The sequence below is a fragment of the Carcharodon carcharias genome, chromosome 8, assembly GCF_017639515.1.
Source record: "Carcharodon carcharias isolate sCarCar2 chromosome 8, sCarCar2.pri, whole genome shotgun sequence".
Lineage (NCBI taxonomy): Eukaryota > Metazoa > Chordata > Chondrichthyes > Lamniformes > Lamnidae > Carcharodon > Carcharodon carcharias.
Window position 1 is genome coordinate 84409081 of NC_054474.1, and position 9130 is coordinate 84418210.

Sequence of the window (9130 nt, forward strand, 5' to 3'; positions counted from 1 at the left end):
CAATGTGCTCAGTCTTCCAACTGTTCTGCAGTCCAATAAAATGCTCATTAGTTTGCAGTCTGTGCCTGAGGCGTGAAAAGTTCAGGAGCATTTGTGGGACTTCCATGCCTCTGCATGGTTACTTTATACAAGGCTTCCCTAATGACTGGCGACTTCCATCCTCCCCACTCTGCATGTGCTTGTGCACTACCATCAACCACAGTGCAGCCCTAGCCGCACCAACTGGCCTCAACTGCAGTGCAGCCCTTGCAGCTCCCCTAAACTCACCTCGACCATATAGTAGCCCTTGTACACCCCCCCCCAAATCGCCCCCCAGCCAAAGTCGCCTCAGCCTTGAAGTCCAACAGGCAACCCTGGCGAGCGCTACACAGCCTTACTGTGCACTCACCTCCGAGTTCCCCTCAAAGTGCAGTCAACTAAGTGCACACCTTATATATGCTGTTGTGAAACACATTGCTGTGGTTCTTGGATGATTCAGCGTAGGGTGATGATTTTGGTGAGCTGGGCTTATAATGATATGCAGATGTATTACAATGAGGTTCCCGACGTCTGATAGTGGGAGACGCGGCCCGCCATTGACGGTTGGAGCAGATGATTGCAAACTTGTTTCACAAACTCGTGAAAATGATTTTTGGCCTTTTTGCCATATTGTCCGCTCATGCCACCGAACGTGTAAGATGCCAACGGGCACAGAAAATTCTGCCCAATATCTTTAACTTCCTTAGTTGTGCATGGCTGGTGCGTCCTTCCCCTAAGCCTTTTTTTCTCACTGGAATGTATCTTTTCTGAGTGTTCTGAAATAGCTCCTTAAATGGCTGCCACTGCATCTCGACTAACCTGCCCCTTAATCTAATTTCCCAGTTCACTCTGTCTTCTTACCAACATAATTGCCCTTATTTAAGTTTAAAACGTTCATTTTAGACCTAGTCTTCTCTCTCACAAATTAATAGGAAAGTTCAATCATGTTATGATCATTGCTATCTAGGGGTGCCTTTACTATGAGATCATTAATTAATCTTGTCTTGGTGAGTTGCTGAAGTGCACCTTGTAGATGGTACAAACTGCTGCAACTGTGCAATGATGATACAGTAAGTGAATGTTTAAGGTGGTGGATGGGGTGATGATCAAGTGGGTTGCTTTGTTGAGCTTCTTGAATGTTGTTGGAACACACTCATCCAGGCCAGCAGACAGTATTACATCACACTCTTGATTTGTGCCTTGTGTATGGTGAACAGGCTTTGGGGAGTCAGGAGGTGAGTTACTCACCAAAAAATTCCCAGCCTCTGATCTATTCTTGGAGCTAGAGTATTTATTTGCCTGGTCCAGTTTATTTTCTGGTCAGTGAGAACCCTGAGGAAGTTGATGGTGGAGAATTCAGTGTTGCAGGCGAGAGAAATTACAGAGATAGGGAAAGGCAAGGTCATGGAGGGATTTGAAAACAAGAATGAGAATTTTAAAATCAGAACATTGCTTTACCAGAAATCAATGTAGATCAGTGAGTGAGGGGTGATAGGGGAACTGGAGCTGGTGCAAGTTAAGACATGAGCAGCAAAGTTTTGGATGGCCTCAAGTTTATGGAGTCTAGAATATGGGAGACCATCCAGGAATGATCAAATCTAGAGGTAATGAAGGGCTGAATGAGGATTTCAGCCTGGGTAAAATGACAGATCAGTGTTCATAAAAGAATTTAATGTGATATAGAATCAGATCATAAACCTAAGGGGTAAGAACCTCGCTTACCAAAAAAAGGGAAAGGGACAACATAAAACTGAAAGAAAAAGCTCAAAAGAATGCAAGAACTAACATAGATCCTAGTGAATGGGATAAAAGCAAATGGAGTTTGAAAATAAACTTGCAATGGATATCAAATACAGCACAAAAATATTTTGTTATTATATCAGGAAAAAGAAAATGGTAATGAGTAATGTGGGCTTCTTGAAAACTGATAACAGTGATGTTGTCAATGAATATAAGGAAATAGAAATGTTGAATAATGCTGAAAAGAGAGAGATGTTTTGGTGCCTCTATGATACTAGGAATGTAGACTATATGTCCCAGCGATAAGCTGATCAAATTAAACAGCAAGTTCCTTTGGTTGTTCGTAATAGCCAAAGTACAGTCTGTACTCAACAAATCTGTGCTTGCAAAACCCAAAACAATATATCTACTCTTAGATGTGTTTCTGCAATTGGACAGCGCTTGCTGAACAACCCTGTGTTCACTAATAACTACACTAACAACCAATTTTAAGATAATCAATCGAGCTTGTAACGTGGCTTATTTATGCTTGCTAGAAGTGATATACATTCAGATGTAGGGATCTGTTCCCTACAAAAGGAATAAGCTAAAGCCTTGTGTCTTTTTTGAATTACCCGGCAATTTGGGGAGCCTATAGTTCCCCATTGCATTTTCCATGGCAATGCCTCGGCCAATCAGACTCACCAACCAATCAGCACCGCTTTCTCCTGTAATATCAATTGTTGTGATCATTTGAAATTTAGCATTCTTGTCTTTGTCCTGATGAGTGGAGGATGAAAAGTTTTGGCAACTTGTCTCTCTTTTCAGCAATATTTTGTTATGATATGGCAGGTGGTATTTGCCGGGCTGACCAAATCCCAAAGGGAAACTTGGTCAGGTTATCACAATGATTTTGCAATTTGTATTTATTACAAGAAGGTATGTGTACTGAAGTCAGAAGTAAAGATTCCACTACTACTTATGGAGATTTTAAATTTTCATTAGCAAAAGAAAAGAAAACTTAAACACACAAGATTACAGTTAAATTTAGTCTTATAACATTTCCCAAAAGGTTTGTACTTAGCTAGACTCACAAATAAACACCCATTTCCATGCAGCAGTCCCTACAGATTCTTAATCTATAGAACATCCAGTAGTATTACTGCAAGGCACTCACTGTTGCTGTAAGGGGGGTATTTCACAAGCTTCCCTCTCCCTCTCACTCAACAATGGAAATCCAAGGCTTATAACAAAACCTTACTTTCTGAAACAACCAGACACTTCCCTGGAGTGGCTAGAGGCTGCTTCCTTCACAGATCTGTCTTTGAGAACACATGGCTACACACACACCTCATACAGCATTCAATCTTTCCTTAAATACATTTCTTCCCCTTTCATCTTTAAACCCATGATTTTTAACTTTCTTTTGAAAGTTACCTTTCCCAGAATCTAAAAATCTTTCATGTTGTCTTTATGGCCACCACTTTCGGGAAAAATAAACTTAATAATTTTGCTTTATTTATTTATGATCTTTGTCCAGTTAAAAAGCTTCCTTTTTTCTCTCTTTTTGAAATTCAATACTAAAAACTGACTCCTCATTTATCTCCGAATGCAAATTCATATTCATGCTGTATCTACTGGTATTCCATCTTAGCTCACTCATATCCACTTCAAAATGCCTTCTTTACGCCAAACCATTTGATGATTTAAACATTGCAGTCTGAATATCTTCAGTCTAATTAAGTTAGTCACACACATACACACACACACACACCCACACACACACACACAACAAACACAGCCCCCACAAGCCAGCTTCACAGTATCCCACAGTAATATTGGAAAAAAATGATATTTCATTTATAATTTAAATGGTGAATAATTACTTTGCACTTGTATTTAGAGGAGGGGAAGCAGATAGCATGCCAGGCAGCTCAAGGAAACTAATATTGAATCAAGGATGGGGACTTAATAAAATTAACATAAGCAAAATAACAGTAATGGACAAAATAATGGCACTAAAGAGTGATAAATCCCCAGGTCCAGATGATTTCAATCCTAGGGTTTTACAGGAAATAGATAATAACATTGCAGATGCCTTAACAATAATCTTCCAAAGTCCTCTCGCTTCAGTAACCATTCCTTTAAATTGGTAAGTTATACATATCACAAAGCTATTTACGAAAGATGAGGTAGGGAAACAAAGAAATTATAGACTGGTCAGCCTTACATCTATTGTCAAGAAATTAATAGAACACAATTAAAGATAGAACAGCTAAACACCTTGAAAAGTTAGAGTGTAGGTCATGTCTGGTGAACCTGAATGTATTTTTTGCAGAGGTGACTAAAGTAATGACAGGTGAATATTTATGGATGTTAGTTAGGATATGAACTACCAGAAGGCATTTGATAAATGCTCTCATATGAGACTATTAACTACAACTGAAGTTCATTGAATTGACAACAAAGTATTTACCAGTTTAGGAAATTGGCTTAGGGGAAAAGAAATGGATAATGGACAGGTACTCTAATTAGCAGGGATTGTCTCATGGTTTCCCACATGGATCTGTTGGGGTTTCAACTGTTAATATTTATTGTTATATGATGAGACAGAAAGCCACAGACCCAAACCTGTCGCTGACAGAAAGATAGGTGGCATTGTAAGCAGTGTAGGTGGAAGCATAAAATTACAAATACATATTAATAGATTAAGTGAATGGGCATAACCAAGGGAAATGGATTTTAATTTAGGCCAATGTGAGACCATCCACTTTGGACCTAAACTAGATAGAAAAGAGTGTTTTCTAAATGTTGAAAAGCTGGAAGCAGTGGACATGGAAAGAGACATAGGGGTGCAAGTACAAAGATCATTAAAATGTCATGAACAGCATAGAAGTAATCAAAAAGGCTAATGGAATGCTAGACTTTGTGTCCAGAGGGCTAGAATACAAGGGGGTAGAAGTTATACTACAACTTTATAAAGTTGTTGTTGGAGTACTGTGAGCAGTTCTAGGCACTATGCCTTCAGAAGAAAGCATTGACCTTAGAGGGAGTGTAACACAGATTTAGTGGAATGATACCCAAATTCAAAAGTTTAAATTATGAGAAATGATTACATAAACTAGGGTTGCATCCCTGGAATTTAGAGTGCCAGATTTTTGCCCACTCACTTAATCTATCTATCTATATCTGTTTGTAGTTTCCTAATGTCCTCTTCACAACTTACTTTCCTAACTATCTTTGTGTAATCGCAAATTTGGCAACCATCTTTTCAATCCCTTCATTCAAATCATTTATATAAATTGTAAACAGTTGAGGTCCCAGCACTGATCCTTGTGGCACACCATTCATTATATCTTGCCAATCTGAAAAAGACCCATTAATGCCTACTCTCTGCTTCCTGTTAGCTAGCCAATCTTCTATCCATGCCAATATGTTACCCCCTATAACATGAGCTTTTATTTTCCACAATAACCTTTGATGTGGCACTTTATCAAATGCCTTCTGGAAATCTAAATACAGTACATCCACCAGTTCCCCTTTATCCACAGCACATGTTACTTCGTCAAAGAACTCCAATAAGTTGGTTGAACACAATTTCCCTTTTACAAAACTATGTTGACTATGCCTGATGATCTTGAGCTTATCCAAGTGCCCTGCTATAATAATAGCTTCTAACATTTTCCCTATGACAGATGTTAAGCTAACTAGCCTGTAGTTTCCCGCTTTCTGTCTTCCTCCCTTTTTGAATAATGGAGTTACATTTACAGGATCCCTGCCATGATGACTAAACCCAGCTCTAGGACTTTGTATTTTGTGTATTTTAGTGCCTTTGTTAATGTTTTAATGCAAAGATCTGTATAACTTGATACTTTTGTCTACAGCAACAGTTCAGTCAGTTTAATACAGATTGTGGCAATGTACCTAATTTCCCAACGTAGAATTCTGTCATGTATTGATGGAATAATTTTCATTACCTCCTAGCATTTTTATTCAGTTATTTCTTAAAATTATTTGAAGAAAAAATAGAATACAAGCACTATTCAGAAAAAGTTCATATTCAGCACATATTTTAAACAGGTTGTGTGTATGAGAAAGAGAATAAGAGAACTTACAATATAATTGTTAAATACATGTTGTAATCTTGATTTGTTTCCTATAAACATCAGAAAGTATATCACACTGAAGAAAAGCAGAATGTCTTTCCTCATTCTACGAGTATAATGTTGTAACAAACAAAAAAAGTGTTCTGTTAATAGATAAAAATTCAAACATTCTAATCATTGCTACAGTATAGATTAGTATAAAGAATTAGGTAGGATTGGAGAGTTAGACAAGATGTCTTTCCTCATCCTAATCTGACTAAAAAAAATGTAAATGAACTTTTTGACAACAAACAAAGTCTCTGAGAAGAGAGTTAAGAGAGATTGGAAAAAGGCAGAAGGCAAGACAGGAAACAGGTTGATGATGAGGGTCCCTCTGGCCTCTTGCTACCAACTTAGAGGCTTTGAGGAGAGTGAATGGAGTTAAATGTGTTACATGATGTAACAGTGGAGTGAGAGAGCTTCAGTAGATTGTTCAAAGAGAAAGATTTAGGGGTAGCAACAGAAGAGAGTAGAGGCAGTGATGGGAATGTGGGGATAATAGAGGGGGGAAGGACTATGGGAAGATAAAGGGTATGGGATACAATGGGAACGTGGAGGAAACATGTTTGATGGAGAAGGAATGGGGCAGAGCTGTTGTGAGAGTTATTTCTTAAACGGAAATGTATCCATCAGCAGCTTCTTTTGCTGCCACATCACCCACCATCTCCTTCTTGGAAGAAAATAAGAAAAAGATAGAAGTAAAGTGGGAGAGAACAGACAGAATCAAAAAGTTCAGTAGAGAAACTGAAGAGGAGGAAAAAGAAAAGCAGAGTCAGAGATAGAAACGGCAACAAGAATACAGTAGAGACAAGTAAGAGAGTGGCCATATTCTCCAAATTACTGTGAGCAACACTTTAGGAGGCCCACTATTAATATATTAAAAACTGTGTGCCTAACATCACATATAATATTATCCAGATGTCACACCCCAGATGTTAAATAATCTTAAAATGCTGGGTGCTTCCAATCTGCAACATGAAACTCACACATACATTCCTATCTGCAAAGTTCCCTAATGAAACAATTAAACTCCAATGATGTAGACCTTTTTTACCTAATTTTTTAGTTTAAAGGAACATAGCTTCACTGCACCAGAATAATACATTGAGCAGTAGATGCCTTAACATTTCATTTCAAACTTCTGATCAGAATACATATGTTCTGTTTTCTTTGTTATGATCATTTGCACTATTGTGCAAATCCACATGATGGGCCCTGACTCTACTGGTGATGCCTAGCTGCTTGCCTGCCTGTACGATCTTACCAAAGAAGGCCAATTACTCAGAAGATACATCCTCAGTGTGTATGTTCTTGGCATCACCTCAGCTGGTTAGACTATGTGAGGATGCACACGGGGGCCACAGTTTAGTGTTCCCCCATGTCAATGAAGATTGCCACATGGGCCACACAGGTAGAGGCTAGCTGCATTACCTGTCTCCAGAGAAGCAAGGTATACCTGCATCTGGATAAGTATGGAGTGCATAACTCTGACCTCATATGCCTTGGCTGGACCACATTTGGAGTAATGGCATGGTTTTAGCTTCCATATACCTAGGTTAAATTACACTTGGAGCCCCCTGCACAGGTCAGGATCCCAGGTGTTAACAATGATATAGGGGATCATGAGCATAATATAGTCACTAATAAATCCAATGGGAAATTGAGAAAAGGCCTCTTAACCCAGAGAGTGGTTAGAGCGTGGATCTCGCCACCAACTGGAGTGGTTGAGGCAAATAGCATTGATACATTTAAGGGAAAGCTAAATAAACACATGAGAGAGAAAATAATAGGAGCATATGCTGATTTGATTAGATGAAATTATGTCGGTGGAGGCTCAAGTGGAGCACAAACAACAGTATAGAGCAGGTGGGCTGAGTGGCCTCTTTCTGGGCTGCACATTCTATATAATGAAGTCATTTTTTATATTTGAAGCACTTTGGTATATTTATAAGACACCATAAGGTGCAATATGTTATTTGTTTAAATTAAGCTTAAGTGTCTACAGGTGGGAGGCACTTATTGGATAATGACTTCTGCATGTGACACTGTTGGTTGGGTTGTAGAGTTAGAAGCTATACATACGTAATGTTTCACCTGATGAATAAGTCTAAAACTGAGTAAAGATTGACTTCTGGTCTCCTCCTACACCAATTGACTATAAGAAGTTTTAAACAATAGAAATGTAACATTTTCAATGCATTTACTTCAAGTTATAATAACTCAAATTGACTGTGTTCACCATACCATGTGGCAAAAGAAATTTCAGTTGTTCAAGAGAAAATAAATGATGTGCGCTTTCCCCTGAGCCAAGCTCAGCATGTGTGGGTCTGCGGTAATGAGTTAACATTAGTGCACTGCATCTGTGCAAGTATAAATTGAGAAAGCAGAGAGAGAGGAAGAGGAGACAGAGATAGGAAAGACAGGAGCGAGGAGGGGGAGAGAGAAAAGTAGGGAGCAGAGGAGAGAGACAGTCTAGAGAGAGAACGGATAAAGAGACAGGAGAAAGATACACAGAAAAGGAAGAGGATAAAGAAATCCAGGGGAGACGATAAAGGAAGACAATATATCCAGGCAAAATTTACAGAAAGAGCCTGGGACACCTTTGACCATCTCCACCGTAAGTCTTTTAATTTATAATTTTAATATTTTATGGTCATTTTGCTCTTCCAAATTGCAATAATGCAAAATTCTCTGAAAATTGTTTATTTCTGTTCACTTTTAAATCTCTTAAACTCTATTTACCATCTCCCTCCACCCAGTTTTCTTTACGTTCTTTTTCTGTCTAACTTTCACCTGCCTCTTCATTCCTCCCTCTTTCATCAGGTAGTGTCCTCATCAACTGAAGGTTGCTAATCATGGCTTGTGCTATGATATCACAATGAAACAAAGAAGTAGGCCCTGACAACTACCTCAACCAGCTGTTAGGATCATTCTGCACCCCATTTTAGCCTTCTAGCCAACTCAGCTAGCCAGCTCCCTTCTCCCCGCTTGCTTTAGCATAACGTGAGAATCCACACCAAAAAAAAAGTTTACGTCTGATTTCTACTCTCTCTTTGGCCCTGGGCATAATTCATAATGTGATTTCAGATTTCACTTCTCACATATTAGGAAAATTCTAAATTTTACAGGTTCATTCCCAAAAAGGAGAAAGTCTCTGTTATTTCCTTAAAGGAGAATGATAGTTGAGGCTTTTCCTCTGTTAGTTCGAAAAATATTGGAAATTTGGCAGCATTTGTAAAAACATCAGA